Raw genomic sequence first — 21,308 nt, forward strand, 5'->3', positions numbered from 1 at the left:
AATTTTAACAGAATACACACAATAAAATGATCTGATACATATAGTAGCATTATATTGACCTCAGCACAAAAGAAATATGTTCTTTTCCATATGCAAATGAAAAGTAAAATAAATTAAACTGCAGAACAGCAATGCAATTCTGAACAAAAAAAAAAAAAATGCATACCACAGTACCAGCACACTAGGAAATTAGCTGAGAGGAAAAGTGATATACTGTGTATTAAAAAACTATTGTCATTCCCTTTTTTGTGCTGTACTAAGTCTGGCTCCACGTTCCTTTTTTTTTATTTGTTCGTTTTTGTTTTTGAAACAGTCCTCGAGTCCCACTGGACCACAATTTTATCTACATAAACATTAAAACAAATAACACTTTCTCTTTTGTGATCAAAGGATTTTAACACATTTCGGTGTATCCTTTTTTTTTTTTTTTTTTTTTTTTTACACTCCAGATTGATTTTGATTATTTATTCAAAGGTTTAAAAATAAGCTTTTCATAATCTAGAAGTATGAGAAGAAAATGTCAACATAATATTTTATGCCAAAACAATTTAATCTTCATTAAGTTATCAGCCTTGGCAATATTCATAAACACTGAGAAAAACTACTAAGCCCAAAGCTGGCCTTTTTCAGGCCAGTACAAGTACTGATTTATTGTGAAATTAGTCATGATGGGAATGTGTTGGGCTTACATGTCAAGATTTTTGGTAGCAGTAGAGCTGCTGGGGGGTCCCAAAAGGAACCTGCTTCTGGCAAGAGCTGAGCCATGAGAGACACTGGTTGTGCCTCTGGGAGAGAAGACTTAAGAAAGGGAAAACTGCTGTGCAACAGTAGCTGGGAGAAAAAGAATGAGAAATATGTGAGAGACACAGCTTAAGTGCAGGAGGACAGGAGAAGTGCCAGGCACACAGCGGAGAAACAAAAGAGATGGACTTTGTCAACTGCCTAGAGGATGTGTGTGTGAAGAATGTGAACCTGGTAACAGGGAGGAAGACAGATATAAAAATATCTGATATAAAAGCTCATTTTTCTTACAGCAGGTGATTCTGCTTGCAGAACACTTGTCATTGCAATAAAGGAATATAATACCGTTCACTGAGATCCTGTCTAGGCGTAAGTTTTTGGGTGTGGCTGTTTCTTGCAGTGTTAAACCACCACGGGAGATAAGGTGTTTGGGTCTGTTATGTTGCTGTGACACTGGCCATTGCATCCATATAGGCTACAAAGTGCAAAACCTGGTTGTTGTCAGGATACACTGGGTTTGTTGAACTCCATCTAATAAATAGAAACAGCAAGAAGAATTCTAAAATTTATAACACAGGTTAGATAGAGATTAGAATTGTCTTAATCTTCCATTCTTATTTGAAACACTCTGAGAACATAATATAGGAATGGTCATGCAGACAAGCAAAGAGCAAAGTATGGATCTTCCCTGCGTTTCATTTCATTTTATTCTTTACTGTATTCCTAGTTGTGCAGTGAGCCATGATCAGTATTTCGAAGTTCAATGTTTTTCTTTTAAATATGTTATTTAATCAGAAGCATGTGTGAGTAATTTTATTCCCAGAGGTAGATTAATTTCATTACTACCATGAATCAGGATAACATATAGTGTCAGGCCTTTGGAATATAGCAAGATGTTATGATCTAGCAGCTAAAACTTTCTGATTTTTCAGAAAAAAATAGTAGTAGTAATTATTTCCAATTTGTGGAATAGAAAAACCTAGATGTTTTTTTTTAAATCTAAACATTTCTTTTTTTTTTTTTAATTCATTGATTTTTTAAATTGCATTTTATGATCTTACAGTTAAAGCAAATTAAAATTTTGAATGTTTACATTTGTAGTCTGCCAAAATAATATGGAACAACTGCCATTGTTTAGCTGTTTGATAAATCACACTTACTTCCTAGCATTACATTAAAGCTTTTGCACTCAGAAAGTTCCTTAGTAAATTCCCTCATACTTAGAAATTATGTGCACTTAAAATGCTGTATGGTCCCACAATGCAATGTCATTTAGTTGGCTGGAGCATACTCACAATATGTGGCTCCCTTGATTATGATTACGTGCCTTGGCCCTGATGGACTCAGAATTCAATCAGTGATATGAGAACTTTTTATTTCTCCATCTATGACTCTCAACCACTATAGATTATAATGGTTATTGATGATTATTTATAGAATCATTATAATGATAGATTAAGAAGAATTTTTCCATCTTACATGTTTAGGAAATATAAAAAATATGAGAGTAAAGTTCATCTTAAGTCTGGAACAAAAGAAATAAATGTGTTCTTTGAAAATATTTTTTTTTTCTTTCAGAAAGGACAGAGGTGTGAGTGCCAGATTCAACCAGTCAGATAGCAGGTTATTCCATGCCTGAGAAAGCTGAGGAGATGATGCAGCTGTGTTACAGAAAAGTTGCAAGAAATAATGATAAAGCAAGTTAGTGAAGTTTTGAAAACTGGGGAATTGGGAAAGTGGCAGTCCCTGAAATCTTATTTGAGATTTGAATTATCTAGGTAGCATTGTAAAATGAAACTGTACTGTTCCTTGAAAGATATGTAACTTCTGTGCTGAAATCCAGAGGTCTTGATAGGACTCAAATATATATTTAAATAAGTTAATCAGAAAGAGACTGTATCATTAGAGAAATATATTTCTCTCATACAAAATTGTTCAATAATTAAATCTGACAGAATTTATACCAAATGTGCAGCTAGACTTTTATTAATTAGAATACATTATATGAAGTTATATTATATATATCCTTTAAATTATCTTTAATATTGAAAGTAACCTAGATGTCCATATTGTTTGCTTAGAGCTCCTTGAAGTACTCTTCCCATGTTTTTAATGAGTTTCTTTTTCCTAATGAAAATTTGAACTAGATTTTTTCCTTGTGATATCAATATTACTTTCATTCACTAAAAAAAAAATATGCTTTAAAAAATACAAGATTATTTTTATAAATATATTTGTCAAAAAATACTATAAGTAGGAGTAAATCTGAGAAGTCTTTAGTCCCATATCTTGCCAACTGCTTTGTATGCTTTTTCTGACATTGTTTTATTTCTCAAAGATCATGCATGATTAGTCTTATATTTTATTCTTTGTTCTCTTTTATTGTAGGCTTTTTGATCTCTCTCAATTATTTCATCTTCTGTTGCTAAAATAGGAGGCATTCCACATCTGTGATACACTTGGCATAATGATTTAATATTCTTTGAGATGTAGAAAGTTCATCTTGTACTTCCTTCGAAGTAACCACTTTTCTCCCACATGACCAAAACCATCAATAAATAAAAATGACCTTTTCTGCTCAGCTAAGATTTAATGAAAGCAAAATATTCAGTCTACAAACACTCAGACAAAATCCTATGATCTACAGTACGCTTTGCGCTTGTAATTTTCATGACAGAATTGATTTGTTATGAGACATTTTATATCTGTGAAGAGGAAAGTCTTTTCTCAGAAGTCCTTTTTTTCTCTATCCTTTAAAAAAAAAAAAAAAAAAAAAAAAAAAAAAAAAAAGAAGCTCCCAGTAAATCAGTCAGACAACTGATTTCATGGGTTAGTCAGGGTGAAAATGACAATTTTTAAGCTTTATTGTAAATTAATGATGAAAATCTTTTAACACAAAAGCTTCTATATACAAAGAGCTCCAAAATGTCTACTGGAAATAAATTTATGATGAAGATGCTATTAAGAACAGCAATGAAATCCTGCCTAAGAACAATATTGGCATTTCTATTTTAATATACGAACAAATTAATAGCAAGTCAAGATAACCTCAGAACAATCTTTTTATAAGCAAGAAATGCAAGTATGAAGATCTGCTACTGTGGTGGATCTGAGAGCATTACCATATTAAATCAGATACTGTTGCCTCAGGAAAGAGTATGCTAGTATTATCTCTGACTTTTTTAAACTAAGTGGCAACCTGATTTACATAGTATACAGCTTTATAGTAATTCCAATTTAGGAATTACTATTTAGGAATTACAATTTAGGAATTACTATTAGGGCCCTATCCTGTTTCCATTAAAGGCTCTTGTGGGAAGCTTAAAGGAATCTGGATGAAGTTGCAAATACTAGGATAGAACTACAAGGTACATTTTAATTCAGAACAAATTTGAAATACGTGTAACTGTCTGATGAAGTCCCACTGCATATTCAAATACAGCACGATAACTACCTTTTTTTAGTTCTTCACCAGGTCTTACACCACATTGCAACACTCTGACTTTCTTAAGAATATTGAGCTCCTCCAAGTAATCACAGCTGACTCTGGAGAAAAGTCACCTCTTTATCTCAGTAGTGGTATTGTTGACCTCATCTCTCCTTCATTTTGATCTGATGAACAAACTCCCACCTCCACAGCTACATTTCATTGAAAACATTGAAATGAAATTGCTTAATTTCAAAGTGAAAATCAAGAAAGATCTATCAAATATGAAAGAACAATACTTTAAGTTGTTATTTACCATGAGGGAAAAAAGTATGCTCATTACAACTTTACAAAAACAGAAAGAAGATTAAAAAAACATGGAAAAAAAAAGATGCTTTTAATTGCTATAGTACAATGATCTTATTTACATATTTGCATTTTATCTGAAAAATAGAGAAGACATAGGAAACTTCATATCTGTTTTTATGCTTTTCTTTCTTTTTTTTTTATAGAGTACCGGAAATTTTCTGACTGTGCCTTAAAATTTATTATTTTTACTTTGTCTTAAATTCCTTCCCTTTAAATATTATTTAGGTGATTTTCTTTCATTTTGTTACTTCGTTAATTAACTGTCTCTGTCAAGATTGTCAATACACTCAAAACACTCTTAAGGGGGATGATTCATAATTCATTTAAACCATTGGAGCTCTCATAACTAATGTCTTTTATTTCCTTGTTTAGGAATAAGGAAGATCTGTTATGTTGTGAAAACCTTTTCATCAGGTTATTTATAATAATTTCCATAAAGGAGAACAATCAAAAACTTTTAAGAGTAATACTTATATTTGAAGTATTCTCTTTTGTTTCTGCTTACCCAGTCTCTTAATTTATTTTCATTGTTTCAAATGATGAATACATGCTAAAATTGTGGGATTTATAACATTTTATAGTTTTAAAACAACTGAATATTTTTTTTTTTAACATTTTAAATCAGTATCACATTCCATGCAATTTATACAGAGATACATAAAAAGGAATAAAAATTGAATTAGAATATGATTGTCAGAACTCAAAATTCATATGACTTCTACAGATGTCATTATATCATTAGTGTTATGACTGAACAAGAGTACTCTTATATGGCCATAATTAGATATTCTGTTTTCAATTCATTTTATTGGATCAGTTGAAATAGAAAGTCTATTTGTTAAAGTTGTCATCAATAATTTCAGTCTTAAAGATAAACTCCTTTGAACTGTTTACTAAATAGATTTCCTAAATAAGATTCTTTTCTTCAGTAGCTTCACAGCCCTTATTGTATTACTTAAAATGTTGGCATGGTAAGAATCCCAGCTTTCTAAACAAACACTTCCCTCCTATCCTGTTCCTGGTGGTGTAGAAGATTACATGCCTTGACATGGTGCACTTGTTGCTGACGAAGACACAGAAATTTGGTAAGATTAAGTGAAATAACAACAGATAATGGAAATAATGAAATGTATGAGTAATATGTCTGACCTCTCCTAGATAAATAAATAAATAAAAATTAAAAAGTTATAAAAGATTTTTCAAAACTATATTTGTTGCATTCTCTTTAATAGTAGGCAACTGACTTAACTAAAGACCTTGAACTGCTGTTATAATTTATGGTACTATACAAATATAGGTCACATTGGAACGTTGCCAGTCATCTTTCTCATTTTCTAATTCATTTTAATGACAAAACTAATATTTTGAGAACCCACAGATGCTAACGCAATTTTTGCAAATGTGTGTGTATTTATACTGAAAATTTCATATAGACTGTCAAATTATATATTCCATGAGGTTGTTTGTTTTTCTTTTTTAATAAAATGTCTGTCTTTATTAAAAGTGCATTAAAATGAATGAGGATAAAAGATTGTGTTCATTGAGCAATTAGGCTGATTTAAGTGTGCTTGACAAGGCTTTGGAAAATATATATATGTATAAACTGCAGCTTAGTAGAGTATCACGTACATATAACATATTTAAATACACACCAAAAACATTTAGAAAACAACTAACTGTACTGAAGAAAAAAAATAGTTCATGTCCTTTAGCAAATATGCGCAAGATATGAATAAATACAAGTTAGCATATGTTAAGTGAATCTTTGCTACTATTAAATATCTTGTCACAATATGATTTTTAAACAAACTTGCTAAGACTACAAATGCAATTATTCTACTGCATAATGGAGAAAATCAAACTTCTAAAATATTATTATGATTGTAAATGGTATTACTGTCAGTACTATACTACTAATTATGTCCAGACAATGTCTTACCTGTGCAATGAGAGTATTTCTAGTATGTTAATTAGTTAAAGCATTATTACGAAAATCAAGGTATGAAATTATGAAGGGAAGAATTAGCCTACATTTTAATCACACTGGAGAATTTACTTGGCTTTTGGAAAGTGTTGTCCTATAATACAATGGTAGATACTTCTATTTGGTTGCTAGCAATATCACTAATTTAGAGTATATGAAATGAGAAGGCTAATACAGAATAGTTACAACAGAATGACATTTCTAATATTGACTACAAGCCTTTTGATATGAAACACACCTATATAAGGTAACTTAACCTTTCTAATAAAAAATAGTTTCAAAGTTTGAAGCTCAATTATAATTACGAAATCATTATGACATTTTAGCACTGTCTTGTCCAAACAGCATTTGAAATGCTCCCTGAGTATTTTTGTATTTCTTAACAAAGAAAGATAGTCAGATTTGAGGTTCCCTACTACCTGTACTTAGGAACATCAAGATAAGAGCTGAATTTTCTTCTCTGTTTTATGTTCTAATATCTGAGAGATTACATACTTTAATATTCTCACTTAATAAAGCTGTTCATTTACAAATGTCTATTTAATGTAGTCAACAACAAATACTTATTTTACCTGTTTTTAAGCATCTTTTTATGAAAAACATTTCCATCAGTTTATGTTTAATGACAACACCTTAACTGAACCAGATTCCCGTTCATAACGCAGGATTAACTTATGAAAACACATGGTGATTTGGTTAGATATAGCCCCTTGATAAACCACCTTTTCCTGGCTCATCAAATTTTTGTCCCATTTCTTTCATAAATCAAGGAACTCAAGAATCATGTGGTAAAGCCTGCCTTAGAAGATCCTAGTTTTAATAACAAGTATTATCAGGATATTGTATAAAATTACTTAACTTGTTCTACTTAAAAAGAAAGACTTCTAAATTAATATTTATCTAAATTATTTTATAAATAAATTGTCCATTCTTTATAGACTCACATAATGTAAAATCTTATAATGGATTTAAAAATAAAAAGGATTTTCTCAGACCCCTTGAATGAAGCAAACATTACCTAGGGATTTACATTCTTCTTACAGGCAGTTTGTCCAAGACCTTCTGCAATATTCTTAAGAGGATTATAAACATTTACCCAATCACAGTATGCAGATTCTACCCAGTCAGAGGTTTGGATAAAAACATCAGTCCATTCTTGCTGTGACTGTGCTAGAATATTAATATAACTTCACTGTTCATTTGCATAGGTTAATTAGAGAAAAGTCGTTACTGCAGTTTTCATTGCCCAGCTCAAGCAAGCTGACATGATATTCAGTTTATTAAGGGTTTATTAGTGAATGTGCCTCTGGTGTTTATGAATAGGCTTCTATCCTTTCACATTTCTGTTGTACAACAAACTCCATATATGAACTGTTATTAGCAAAGCTTAGGTTTACAGACTTTATATTTGTGTGCTTTTCAATACTGGGTTTCCGTGTATAAATAAGAAAATGCACTGTGATCTAAAGTAAAATTCGTACAATTATTTTACCCAAGAAATTCTAGGATCTATAAAACCATAGCCCCTTATAATAAACTGATGTCTTCTAGTTACTGTAGTATTATAGTATATAATTTACTATATCATATCTAATTATTTGATAAAGGAGATTGGTTGTTTGTAAAGAAAATATATGTTTCTTTTGTTTGTTGTTTTTAATTGAGTACAAGTTAATTTAGTATACTGTCACTACCAAGGCATAAAGTTCCTCTTTTTTTTTTTTTTCTTTTTTCTTTTTCTTTCTCACTCATTATACACTTCTTATTTTATGTAATGGCTTCCTTGCTTTCACTGTAAAATTCTTAAGATACACTCAGAGAAAGATGTATATTTTTAAAACTACCAGTGTAATAGATCAGTATGACTGACTGTTTTTCCTCATGGTATTCAGTGCTTTAACATGAAACACAACATATCACTTAAATTGTATTCATTAAACAGTCTGCACATAAAATATTTAAAGTGAGAATAGAGAGCCCTCAACAGAAGTTAAATAGCCCTAGGGGAGAGTAACTATTGCTTGAATCTAGTCAGTCTATCAATCTTAGAAATATCAACACTAGTGTGTCTATCAAGCAAAATTCTATGAAGGTGTATTAAAAAGCAAAACAATGCCAGATTATATTTTATTTATAGAACACTGACAGCTTGTTTTGAACAAGAAAAAGAACAAGAAATATAAACACATTTGTAGGCCTTCACAGTTTGTAAATAATACTCTGTCCACTAACCTGGACATGTAATAAGCCTTCATATAATGCTTCAAAGGATATACAAGGCACAGCTTAAAGAAATAAATTGAAATTATTTTTCTATCTTCATTTTTTTATGTTTGGAAGATGTGTGCTCTCTTTTTTAAATTCTTGGTAGATTTCATTTTTATAATTTCTGTTGAATGCTGATCAACATACATGCTTTTTAGTCAGATTCTAGTCATAAGTTTTAGTATTTCTTTTCAGCATATTAATTGGAAAAAGCCATAAAGCCATGACATCACCTGTTATTTTTATTTGTCCCCAAATCATGGAGATTCTATAAAAAGGTAAATTTCAAAATATCTAGAAACCTAGGATGTTGCAAATCCTCTATTATTAGTAAATAATCCATATTATTTGAAGTAATGAAACTGAAATAAAATAAAAAATAAAACTTGTGTACATTACTCACAGTTAAAAGAATTATTCTTTTTCATTGTGTTCTAAAACTTTTTGGATTATAATTGTCCATTTTTCACTTTCTGAAAACTATGTGGCAAGACATTTCTCAAGATAGCAATTTTAATTCAAATTATTTTGAATTTTGTTTCAGAAATATGCATAAAATCTGCATTATACTGAAGAAAAAATCTTTTTCAAATATATTTGATAATGTGATATACATAAGAGGCTAAAAAAACTTGAAATGCAGGAAAGAGCAACTTCAAGATTTTGCCTGTACTGACATACACTGGAGGTAACTTCACTGAATTTAACACCACTACATGGGAAATCAGAATCTGATAGGAAGACTGTATAGAGAGTAAACTCTCACAGGAAAACTGGAAAAATGGAGAGCTTCACTTACTCCTTTTTCATAGTATTGGTAAAGAAGTTTGGCTCTTTTCTAATAGGAAGCTAGACTTTACCAACTGGCAGCCTAGTGTATTTCCAAACGTCAGTGATTCTGGATCTGGTAAATAAAACGAATGATCTGTCTTTTGATTACTGTCTTTTCAAATGTTGAGTCTATTGCTGTTTACATTCATTATAAAATTAAAACTTCATTAAGCAATGACCAATGTCCAAAGTCAGAAGAGTCCCTGCAACCTATATCAATTGAGACTTTGAAAACAGAAAATACCCACCTCCATCTACCTGCAACTCTTTCCTCCCCAGTGTTTCTCACACACAAATTCTCCCTCTGCCCACAAAAGAAGTGTCATCTTTACATCAGACTGAGTAAAGAAAAGGATAAGGACATACCTTCTAGAAATATTTTCAGAAAATGTTTCCAAACTGATAATGATTATATTAATATATTTTTGTCGGAACTCACCCCAGTACCACTCATGAAATGACTGTAAACCAGTGCTGCTCTAAGGAAGTCTAGATGGTTATTTGTAGTAATGTGAATGTAGACATGTATGAATACTGTATAAGAAAATAAGCAGTAACTACTCATTTGGGAGTAGTAAATATTTGTATAGACCACTACAGAATATTGACAAATGCAATCTAATAGCATTCTTTAGATTATATGACTTTATTGATCTATGAGATATGTTTTACATTGCCTCCTCAGAGAGAAAAATATGTTGTGATTTCATTTCATTGTCTTTCATTCATTGTCACACACTTAGCAAAATGAATATCCTTTAAAAAGCCCTATTTCTACGGTTGTTCCCATGACTCTCTAACTCCTGTCTTTTCATATCTCCTAAATATCTTAATCACTGATGTCATTCTTATGATAACACTGCTAATATCCTTCATTGCACTGTTTCCTCAGTTCCTTGTAAAATCATGTTTGCCCTGTTTTCATACTTATTGTACTCCATCAATAAGCATTCCCCTTTTATGTCTCCTCATGCTGCAATAGAAACAAGCATTGCCTCTTTCTTCCTTCTGTGCAACATGAAAGACGACAACATCAGCATTTTTCTCAGGTGATCAAAAATAATGCTCTTTTTAAAGTTTATGTAGACATAGCCTCATCTCAGATACAGTCTAGGCAATCATTATATTCTTACATAAGCAACAAAACTGAAAAAAAAAATTTCTTTCCATTTCTCTTATTTGACTACTACAGCATACTGTAATTCATTCCTGTATACAGTTCTACTCCTGTTGATGGAAAGAATTCTCTATAATGATTCCCACTTATTTAAGAAATTGTTTCCTCTTTTTTTTTTTTTTTTCCTTTCATTTTTTTCATCTGTAAATGCACAGTACTATTTTGTATAGACTCCATTTTTTTTTTTTATCTAATGTCTTAGAGGCATGACTCTGATATGCCTATTAGAAACTTTTTCGAATCCACTATAATTCCTTTTTTCATTTGAATTGTCTCAGGCATTTTGCTAAAATTCTATCACTTTTTCAGTAAAATATTTTTGACAAAAGTTTCTATTAAAATTTGAAAATATTGTTTCTTCCTTTTCATTAAATCATAATTGTTTTGGTTTTGTTTTCATTTTTATTTTGGAAATTGAAATAATTCAACAATTAACAATCATTTTAACCAACTTTATAGCAAGATTTTTTCTATGAAAATGCTTTATTATTTTTTCTTGTTTTTCAAATGAGATATCTATACATATGAATGCATACATAAATGAATGCTTTCAAAATGTTTTTTTCTGCTTTGTGACATATTTTCATAACTCATCAGAAAAGATATGTGTATACTTGTTTCATAAGTATGAAAATTATTATCAGATCATAAACTTCTTGGTATTTTTAAAAAATATTTTTTGTCACTGTGCATATTTTAAATAGATTGGTCAAAGAATAGTTAGCAAAGCCAAGTGTATGCTCCCTATAAAATCTTGTTATAAAAAAAAAAAAAAAAATTCTATCTGATGAAGGAACAAAGTGGTTTAACTCGTCATTCTCTACAAGTTGCCAAAATGTACATTAATATACTTACCAAAATCAAAATATCCTGAGTTCACAGAAGCATTTGGAATTCATTCTGTTTACTTGATTATGAGGGTGCAGTTAGTAGATAAATCTGTAGTACATTAGTGTATGTGTGCAGTGTATACCAAATGTACACACTACTACTAGGTATAGCGTACATAGCTAAGTAGTTAGGACATCATTAAGGATTTGGGTTTTGGTTTGGTTTGGTTTGGTTTGGTTTGGTTTTTCAGTAGTTCTCAGGAAATACTCTTTTCAGTAAAAGAAAAAAATTGCATTCCAAGTAAGGAGCAAAATGATAGTAAGAAACACCTTAGGAAAAAGCAAAGCCCTTGTTACTACTTGTTACTACAAGTTATGTCAGAATATCTCTCTTAGAAACAAACACTGAAATATTTTTTTTAAGTTAACTGTATGTATTGTCTTGTGTCATTTATATACCAAAGTAAGATTCCTGAAGTTAGAAACCTGGTCAATTTTCACCTCAGTAATATCAGCCTTCTATCCAATTATCTGTACAGAAGTCTAAATGAGAAAGGTCTAAAGAAACTTGTATTATCACAATCCACTTTTTCTCTGTCTTCCAGAGATCACAAACAAATTTGCTGGAAAATGTTCACTGCCTCTGGTTTATCTCATCATGACAACATTTTGACAGGTGAACATGAATTTCTTTCTCTATGTGTACATATTAAGTATATATGAAATGAAAAGTACATATATCCAATAATGTGTTATCATCAGAAGAATGATAGCTGTTAAGACAAGTATGACATCGCTTCCAAATATAATAAAAACTAACAGTTTTAAATGTTAACATTACCCAGAAAGCATAATCACTCAAAAAGCACATTCACTGTAATACCTGTAAGATGTACATTCAGAGAATCTTTATTATTTTTTCGTGAGCTGTTGTTTATCTCTATTTTACCAGACATATATAATCTGGAATAATAACAGTATGGGGGGATTTCATTACACTTTATAAAACACTAGTTGTCTCCCAAATCTGAATTTATAAATTGAATTTAGGAAATGGTCTTGTTCTAAAATTTCCAGAGATGAAAATGCGTCATGAATCACATCACAAGCTATTTAACAAGCAATATGTTGAATTTAGAAAACAAGTTGACATTATATATAATAGCTGTTGCAAAGCTTATTTGAATAATATGTGAGACAGTTTGGTGTTTATTAGGTTTTAAATGATAAAATAGAATAATTTCTAATTTGGTCTAGGGAAAATATTAAATATTGCAATACCGGACAGAAAAGCAACAGTTTGAAAGTAATAACTGGACAATGATGCGTGCATTGTGAAGTAAAAATTATCAGGAGTTAGCCTTAGAATGCTTATAAACTGAAAGAAAATGTTACAGTAAATGTATTAGTTATTTCTATGGATTATTCCTGAAAGATGTCTGTATGCAATCAGTTTTTTACAACTAGAATGATGCATTCCTCTGCCTTCAAATCTGTCATTACCTTCAGCCTCACAAAGCTTTTCAGCCATGCAGTCCTTCCTGTCGCTTTCATCTTCTTTTCTTCCTCCCAGCTCACCACCATTTGTTAGAACTTGTCTTTTTTCCTTCGATATCCCCATAAGCTGCTTGTTCATCCACTCCAAAGCCAAAAATCTGTCCAAGCACTTCTTATCTTTTTACTCCTGATCACTACAGTCTCTTCCTAGTCGAACTCCCTGATACACATCTTCCCTTCTTTCAAGCCATTAAAAATGCTACTAGCAAAGTCACTTTCTGACTTCTGTTTTGATCAGATTTGGCTCTTTCTTATATCTCCAGCACTCTACACAGGGTATGTCATGTTCAGGATCCTCATTTCATATTTTTCAAGCTTTGAATTAATTTATAGCTCTTGTATAATTCTTCAGTGTTTTCTCTTTTTACCTTATTTGTACTTATGTGCACTGCCTGTATCCCTCTGTTATTTGATTTTAGATCTTTTTTTCCTCTTTTTTTTTTTTTGCCCATTCTACCCTGAGCTGCTCTACCATGATTTCATCTTTTTCCTTTAAAGGGAAGTTATTTTCTCAAATACAATGTACAGATGTAAAATCTTTCAGAGAAATACTGATTGTTACTAGTAATACAATATAACAGTTTAATCAACCTAACAGTCGGCTACACTGATTTGACTAGTGGATGAGGGAAGGTCAATGTATGTTATTTATCTTGACTTTGGTAACGCTTTTGACACTGTCCAGTAGCCTCACAATAGACAAAATAATGAAACTAGGGCTAAATTAACAGAGAAGCCAGTGAACTGAAACTGACCAGTGCACCAAGTCCAGCTGGTGGCATGTCACTTGTGGAATACTCCAGTGGCCAATACTGAGGCTTGTACTTTTTGATGTCTTCATTGATGTCCTGGAAATGGAACAAAGTGGACCTTCTGAAAGTTTGCCAATAATACACAGCGAGTAATGGTGGTTGATATACCAGATGTGTGTTGCCATTCAGAGGATGATGAAAAGGGCATCAAGTTCAACAAAGGAAATGCCAAGTCATCACCCCGCAGAGGAATACCCCCAGGCACCTGTATACACAAGATGGTCAGATGTAAACAACTTGTCAGAGACATATCTGGGACTTCTGGTAGACAGGTTGTGCCTTTGTGGCAAAGAATGCCAATGGCAGAGCCCTAACATCGGGTCAAGGGAGGGAGATGCCTCCAGAATTTTGTGTCCAGGACTAGGCTTCTCCAGTACAAGAGCTACAGACATACTAGAGGACATTCAGCAAAGTGAATGGAGCATCTGTCTTATGAGGAGAATTTGAGACAGCTGGGATTGTAAGCCTGCAAAAGAAAAGGCCGTGGATGATCTTATCAATCTTATCAATGTATAAATCTGATGGAAATGAGGAAAGAAAATGAGTATAAGATCTTCTAAGAGATGTGCAGTGACAGAACAAGAGGCAATGGGGATAAACTGAAAGATGACCTTCAATTCACCTATAAGGAAACACTTTTAACAAGTGGATTGTTAAACTGGATCAAGTTGCCCAGTGAAGCTGTATAGAGTCCATCCTTGAAGATATTTAACATTTCACTACGCAATCTGCTAGAGTTCATCTCCAGAGATACCTTCAAATCTCAAACATTTTCTTTAGTTCTTTGTAAAATTTGCAGCTATATTTTCCACTGTATTCGCTTTGTTCTATTTTTTGTTTAGCAGGCTATTATTTATCTCCTCAACTGTTTAATAAGTTTAAAAGTTAATTTGCAAGAATAATCAACTAACTAGTTTTCTAGTTAGTTGATTTTGAAAGACATTAAACGTCCTTAAAATTTAAGCTCTCAGGTCGCTGTAATTGCTATATCATTTAATAATAACAGCAATTCTTTCTGGGAAGAACAAGCAAGCTTTAATGTTGGCTTTGGTTTCTTCTCTAGGCTTTTCTGGCACAGCTATTACTTCTAACATCCAAGCAATCAAGCATTAGTAAAACTGTCAGGCACTTGTTAAACCATAGGCCCATTGCCATTAAATATATATATCTATATATACTTTTTTTTTTTTTTTTTCCAAATCTTTGTTGTTTTTTCCAACAAAAGCAGATTGTGGTGCTGTGATTTTTATGTCTGATACTGCTTTTAATTTAAGCATGAAATCCTTCTGTATAATTGAAGGCTGTCCTTCAGGGGGTGGCCGGCAGGGACAGGGAGGTGATTGTCCCCCTCTATTCTGCTCTTGTGAGGCCCCATCTGGAGTACTGTATCCAGGTCTGGAGCCCCCAATACAAGAAAGACAGGGAGCTGTTGGAGAGGGTCCAGAGGAGGGCCACGAAGATGATCAGGGGACTGGAGCACCTCCCCTATGAGGAAAGGCTGAGGGAGATGGGCTTGTTCAGCCTGGAGAAAAGAAGGCTGCAGGGTGACCTCATTGCAGCATTTCAATACCTAAAGGGAGCCTACAAACAGAAAGGGAATCAACTCTTTGAAAGGGTTGATAATGCCAGAACAAGTGGAAATGATTTTAAGTTGAAGGAGGGGAGATTTAGGTTGGATGTCAGGAGGAAATTCTTTACAGAGAGAGTGGTGAGGTGCTGGAACAGGCTGCCCAGAGAGACTGTGGATGCCCCATCCCTGGAAGTGTTCAAGGCCAGATTGGATGGGGCCCTGGGCAGCCTGGTCTAGTATTAATTGTGGAGGTTGGTGGCCCTGCATGTGGCAAGACAGTTGGAGATTCATGATCCTTGAGGTCCCTTCCAAGCCTGGCCCTTCTGTGATTCTGTGATTCTGTGATTCCGCCTGATTCTACATCCTATTGGGAAGAAAATATTAACTAAAAAAAAAGTGTGACAGGCCAGATTTAAAAGCTGAAATCTGCTCTGCAAAAGTAAAACTAGAGGAAAATAATTGTAATTTTCATATTCACTGGGAAAAGAAAAATATTGTACTTCATGTAGCTCCCTTAAAGTTTTTTGTCCAGTCCTGCGAGCTCCTGGCTGTTTAGACCAGCTGTGTTTTCTAGTTCTGAGCTGAAGCAGAACTATTCATGAGACATGCACCCCACTATACCCAAAAGCCACTGGTGATCCTGCAGTTTCACTCTGGAAAATCAAACACTGAATTTGAGTGAGGTAAACTATTTCAAATTTTACTATAAATCTACAGTAGCAGAAAGTAAGGAGGATATAATACAGATAATACCATAACAGAGCAATAGATAATGATAAACTTAATATATAAGTAGCCAGGGAAAATATATGCAAGCTTATTTCTCACTTTATATCTTAATTATTTCTTGAATTAACTCCTATTTGTACCCCCTCTCTTATTTAACTGATAACTCTGTCAACAATTAAACCACAAAGCTAGATTTTCCTTATGAACTGACAGTGCACCTTTCTAAAGATCTCTTTTTTTGTCTATACAATCTAATTTTTATAAACATCCTTGGAAGAATTAGTTAAATGATTTGCATTACTGTAGGTGTTGCAGTTTCCTTCACAGCTTCCTACACATCTTAGAAGTAAAAATTTTAATCAAGGTTCTTAGCATATGGTTTTACTCTTTACTACATAATGAGATTACAGTCATAAAAATGAAGAAGTATTTTAAAGATGTAAAAAGTTTATTTGTATATCTCAATTTCATTCTTAGGTCTCAGAAACTAGAAAACATAGCTCTTCAATTTTACATAAATTAGTCTTACAAATGATGCTTAATATTTCCCCAGTAGAAAAAAAAAAAAAAAAAAAACATGGCTGTAATACATCAAAATTCCCTACACAGAATAAGATGGCAAAGTGAAAGGACCTTTGTCTTATGACATGCATAATTATAAGCAATTGCATCAACCTCTAGCTTTCTCTGATCTGTTATAAAAAAATTATGAATAAGTGTAGGAAGTGCTGTACTTTCATATATAAAAAAAAAAAAAAGTGTAAAATAATTTCACATTGCAATAAATATTATAATATTTTCTTTAAAAATACTAACTTCTCAGCCAATTACTTGGAAATATAATAAAAACTTTTAGATATATATTTGATAGACATATATAATTTGTAATATGTTTTGAGTAAAGGTAGAGGGCAAGAATTACAGCATTACTTACGAGTTTAGAAGCAATCTCTTGAGAACTGACTTACCACAAATTAATATATTTTTAAAATCATATAATGAAAGTATCAACAGGATCACTTTATGTACAAAGGCAGGGCTTTACAGAAGCAAACAAACAAAACCCCATCACGTAGACCAGATCTAAAACACAGTGGCCTCTTTTTTACAGGTCTTAAACAGTTTTTCTTCCTCTGAAATGAACGAGTGCCAATATTTACAGAAGTCATACTGATTGCCACCTAATTATAGGCACGTATGTGAGAGCATTGACTTTCATGTTTTTCGAGCAACAGAATGCAGGCTGAACTTCTAGCCTCATTTTTTTTTTTTTCCTCTGGCAACTACAATCAAAATATAAATGACATCGTGATATGTGAACACATACATAGGCAGTCACGACATCATCTGTGAAAATCAGGTTTATTTGTAAGAGCTAGGAGCTGAGGAGAAGGAAATCAAAACAGAAATATTTGTTGGTCTAGTGCTCACATTTGAAATTGCTATTTATTCCTCTTTTTGTTCAAAGCTATGCTGCGAAAGCAGGACAAATGCTTGAAATATATCCAGGAGTGCAGTGTGTGTTTTTTATAGGAGGAATGGGAAAGAAAGAAACAATAGTAACATTTTCCATGTCTTTAGATATACCTGGAACATGTATGGGTAAGATAAAAAAGAAGATTTTCAGAAAAGCAATATTTTGTTGGAATGATCTTGTAGTAAATTACTGTGAAGAAGAACAGTGTGCAAGAGAAGAACTTCCCGCTAGTGTTTTGAGATGAGGATGGAATAGTACACTTTAAATAAAGGTTTTAAAACTTAAAGAACAAAAGCTTTAACTTTTTCAGTTTAAAGACTAGATATTTAATTTAGCACAGTGTACTGCAAAATATTTATCATAGTCTCACTCAAAAATCACTTCTCACAAAAGCAGGAATAAGTCTACACATAAATGGAGAAATAATTGGAGAGAGATTTTTTTTCTCCTGCCTTGTGCCTTTCAGTACTTGAAGAGTATATACATATGTTTTTTAACTTTGTTTGACTGGTACATCATACAGAATATGTTGACAGTAACCTGGTTTGATCAGACATTTATTACATGTGATATGTTTCTGTGCTCTAGGTAGATTAGATTGACATATATCATGAAATTTCAGCTAAATTTCAGCTATTTTTTCAGCTAAGAGTGCAGTAGTAATTTTACTTGGTATGCTGAGAGTTTTGGTTAGAGCATTCGTGTACTAAATGTTCTTCACAAAAATATATGTGGAAAATGTTAAACAAAAAATCCTATGGCAGAATCTACATAATCACATTTGCTAACATGCTTACAGAAAAAGTGAAATCCTTTGCTGGTTATTTTTATCTTTCTTAATTAGCTGGTAATGACTTACTGACACTGAATCATAAAATCATAGAATATTCCAGATTGGAATGGATCCACAAGGATTATTGAATTTTTACATGACTTTTTATGCCAAAAGATTATTTCAAAAGAGCTACCACTCACCAAAATAAGAAAGGTTTTTAACCACTTGGCTTTGCATTGGTTTCTTTTCAAAAATCTTGATGAAACAAAAAATGGATTAATTCAAGATGTGTTGTATTGTTTATCCTTATATGGGTAATAAATAAATGTCCTATGAAAATCAGCTCAAAATAAAATGATATCTGAAGGAGAAGAAGGCCTAACTTTTCTATTTCACCACAAAAATGATGTCACTTAGAGTATTAAAGGAATGAAAAATTCTCAGAAAATTTTAGTTTTGTAGATCAGGATTTCTCAGCTTGACATAGTCAGGGAAAAGCTAAATTCATAGCAGTTCTTTTGTTGTTGTTGTTGTTTTTTATTATTTTTGTTTTTGTTTTTTGTTTTGTTTTGTTTTGTTTTAATGCAACATTCCACTGTATTTATATTTACATTCCCTCACACAGAGGTGACTATTTGACTTTGGTAACTGTTCTAATACATCACATGAGAAATTTCAAAATCCTACCAAATCTGTCCATGTCCCCTTCATAGGAATATAAAAAAGGATATGTTCCTGCAGAGAATAAAATGGTACCTGCACATGTAATATTATCTTATTTTCTTAAAAACATAATTTACAATATTTAAGGTAAAATTTTAATACATTTGTTATTGAAATGAAAAACAAACAAACAAACAAACAAAAAAACGTAAACTCTATGATAAGTCTCCGGACCTAAAATAGCTTAACTTACTTCACAGCATGTCTCATTCCTGGAAATGATGGACATAACAAATTGATATGTTTATAATTGCCACTGCGTGATTTGCCACCTCAGCAAATAAGAAAAGTAGGGAGTTTCAAGAAACACTGAGGAGGTGGTGACAGTTAGTTTCTTTTTATGTGTTAATGTTGGCTCCATCACTGTCATTAAGAGCTAGATAGTAAAATACTTCTCATGCTAAATAGTGGCTGTGGTGAGTGCAATGGAATCTAAATAACAGTTTAATGATCTTATTAAGAAAACTAGGAAGCTATGCCTGGTTGCGTATATGTATATATATGTTACGAACATCTTATTTTAAAACATTTTTAGTAAAAATTATGTTTTGCTAACACCCATCATAGCTTTAGATTACTCCCTTTTCCCTAGATTACTAGAATAGTGCATTATAGCAGGACTGAGTGGTTTAAATTAAGTAAATACAAATATAATTTGGAAGCAAATTCTAGGTCTATATGGCTTCTTTCTTTTTCATTATTCACATTTTTCAAGTTCTCAGCCATGCTGAATGAAATTTATCTTCCTGTGATTGTTTAGACAAAATAAATAAATAAATAAATAAAAATAAAAACAAAACAAAAAGACATTTTAGACACATTAAAAGAGGTCTTGGTAGTTGGCTTTATTTTGTGGGTGTTTTTTTGTTTGTTTTTTCGCTTGTTTGTTTTTTTTTCTCCCAGCATGCACCACCTTAATATTTACTATTACTTGTTCTTCAGGCTCACTCATAAAAAGTTCTTGGAAATAGCTTGACATTTATGCATTTCCTTTTGACATTATCAGGGTTAATTAAACTATAACCTCCTTATTTGTGGAACATGTGAGAGGCAATAAAGTCACCTGGGCTCATAACCACAAAAGCTGCACAAAATAATGTTTACTGCTATGTGAAATGCTTCAACAATTATTATGCAAGTAATGATAAAGAAAACCAGAAAATCAATCTTTAGAACACATTACAGTGCAGATGGCTAAGCAAGGTATCTGAATAGATGTCTTCAAGAGCAACATTATTTCCAACAGTCCAGTTCAGTAGTGAAAGGCAAAGAATAGGTTTAGCTTGGCTATACTCAGAAGAAAGGCATATCTCATCTGAATAACCCCTATGTAATGGGTTAGAAGATATCAGTAATTCCACTTTCAGAATGCTCTGTGTTCAAGAATGAAAATGTTTCAAGCAGTAATCTTCAAAATAATTAAGTTAGCACTGACGTAAGGTACAGAAGTTACGAACTGATTTAAACATTTAAATAGCTGAATATTGGGGAATGATTCAGAACTGGATCTGAATTTTGTAGTAACATAACATGTGATAACAGAATTAGAAAACAAGAATTTGCATCCCAAAGTTACAGCTCTCAACTCTGTTTTACTTATTCCAGTTTTTACAAATATACTCTACTCATGATTGACGTGTGTTTTTCATGGATAAGTGATATGTTGCAATTTTTACACTGAAAAGAAATCTACAATGGTGGGAAAATGATGTAGGGGGAAATTATATTAAAAAAAGTTCATTCAAAATGAGGTATATTTTATTAAATTTAGATTTTGTAAAGAAATGAATAGGGAGGAAAATCAGTAAGGAAAAATGTGGTTGCAAAACAGGCTCATTTTTGAGAGAGATGAGTGGTATCTGAAACGGCAAAAAGGAAAGTACATCACTTTATCACAACTATTGCTGTAGTTTCCAAAGAGAGTTGGGAAGCAGGTATCACTTGCAGATGAAGAAGTGGCTTAAGGAACTATGTATATAGAAGTTAAAAGTGTGACTGAAATGAGAACTACATTTTTAGCACAGAAAATTAATGTTGAGAT

The sequence above is a fragment of the Phasianus colchicus genome, chromosome 3, assembly GCF_987193195.1.
Source record: "Phasianus colchicus chromosome 3, bPhaCol1.hap1.1, whole genome shotgun sequence".
Taxonomy (NCBI): domain Eukaryota; kingdom Metazoa; phylum Chordata; class Aves; order Galliformes; family Phasianidae; genus Phasianus; species Phasianus colchicus.